This window comes from Dipodomys merriami, unplaced genomic scaffold (assembly GCF_024711535.1).
Source record: "Dipodomys merriami isolate MVZ:Mamm:240054 unplaced genomic scaffold, mDipMer1.0.p SCAF_1, whole genome shotgun sequence".
Classification (NCBI taxonomy): Eukaryota; Metazoa; Chordata; class Mammalia; order Rodentia; family Heteromyidae; genus Dipodomys; species Dipodomys merriami.
The window spans coordinates 61,772,567-61,774,482 of record NW_027202270.1 but is presented as its reverse complement, the minus strand read 5'-3'; the positions used below and the strand labels follow the sequence as shown (position 1 = coordinate 61,774,482).

Sequence of the window (1,916 nt, the reverse complement as noted above, 5' to 3'; positions counted from 1 at the left end):
TGCAGCATTATCTACCATAGCTAAGATATGGAACCAACCCAGATGCCACTCAGTAGATCAAGAAAATGTGCTATATATACACACTGGAATTCTATGCCTCCCTCCATCAGAAAGAATGGCATTGCCCCATTTGTTAGGAAATGGAAAGATTGTGATAATTCTATCACTGCTGTTTCAGGACTTGAAAGTGGCCTAGGAGAGGCTTCCAACTCAATATTCAAAGATCACAGAAACATAGGTCTAAATCCTTCAATCCCTTTGTATTCATCATGACCCACACCATGTGTGACAATGCCCAAAGACACAATCCAGATCCTCTTTCAAAGAACAATGTCCTCTTCTTTTGTTTTATATATATATATATATATATATATATATATACATATATATGTATATATAGATATATACTGTACAGAGGGGTTACAGTTACATGAGCAAGGTAATGAGTCCATTTCCTATTGCTTCTTGGCCTTTTGGCTAAGATCAAGTGTAGTATAAGTCTATTTCCTATCAAGCATTGTTACACCCTCCTTTATTTTTCCTCTATCATCCCTTTCCTCCCACCTCCCCAACTTCTCCCTCCTCTCAACCTCCCCCCCCCGCAAAGTTGTAAAGTTCGTTTTCAACATACTATCTTGTACATCTCATTGTTCCAATGGGTCATCCTGTATTCTTAGTTCAGCATTTTGTTTTTTCCCTTCTCCTCCCCAAATTAGAAAAATGTATACACAAGATGCAGGACACCAGAATCAAATAAAGTGACAACAAAGATTGTACCATGGGGGAAGAATATACAAAGAAACACACACACACAAAAGCCACATACTACATTATAAGTACATTATAAAAAACAGCAACAAAGATAAAACCTCTTATCCCTATCTCAGGTCTCTTAGCATCAGGTTATATGGTCATATGTACATAGTTTTTTACCTCTTCTGCTTGTCCTAGACATATACTAGTTATTGCAGATAAGGGAAACCATGGGACCTATGTTTCTTTGAGTATTACTTACTTCACTTAATATAAACAATCAGAAAACAATTTCTGGGCTGGGAAGGTGGCTCAGTGGTAGAGCTCTTGCTTTGCATGCTTGAGGCCCTGGGTTCGATTCCTCAGCACCACATAAGCAGGAGAAAAAAGCCGGAAGTGGAACTGTAGCTCAAGTGGTACAGTGCTAACCTTGAGCTGAAGAGCTGAGGGACAGTGCCCAGACCTAGAGTTCAGGCCCCACGACCGGACCCAAAAAAACAAAAACAATTTCCCACTATGGACTTTTCTAGGGTCTGTCTCTACTACAGAAAGGTACCTTGCTGTAACTAGCACTAAGTGACTAAGCAATATAGGAGTATACAAGTTTGACAAGTCTGGCTCAGCACAGTACAACTTTGACAGCAATTGGCCTTCAGTTAGCCAAAGCCAAGGTTAGATCAAGTCTGTCCTACAATACAACTTTTTCCTTTGCTCGTTTTTGCTTCCTTCCTCGGCCTTAATTCCTAATACACATTTTTGCAGTCCAGACCAAAATTCAGTGCATGATTGGAGAGAATCTAACCTAAGATGGTTAAGATGAGATAGTTAGTAGACAAAATAATAACTCCTCAGCCAGGTGCAGGTGGCTCATGCTTGTAATCCTAGCTACTCAGGTGGCTGAGATCTGAAGATTGTGGTCGGAAGCCAGCCCAGGTAGAAAAGTTCATGAGACCCTTATCTCCAATCAACCACTGAAAAGCCAGAATTAGAGCTATGGCTCAAGTGGTAGTGTCAAGTGCCAGCCTTGAGTGAAAAATCTTAGGTCCTGAGTACAAGCCCCAGGACCAGCAAAATAATAGTAATAATAACTCCTTAAAACATCATACCCTGATTCTCAGAATGTAGGACTATGTTACTAGCAAGAGACTTTGAAGATATGATTA

At 40.1% G+C, this 1,916-nt stretch overlaps 1 pseudogene; it reads left to right on the top strand.

Annotated features, from left to right (window-relative positions):
* The first annotated feature begins 457 nt into the window (after nucleotides 1-457).
* LOC138835528 (U2 spliceosomal RNA) lies at nucleotides 458-555 on the top strand (annotated as a pseudogene).
* The last annotated feature ends 1,361 nt before the right edge of the window (nucleotides 556-1,916 follow it).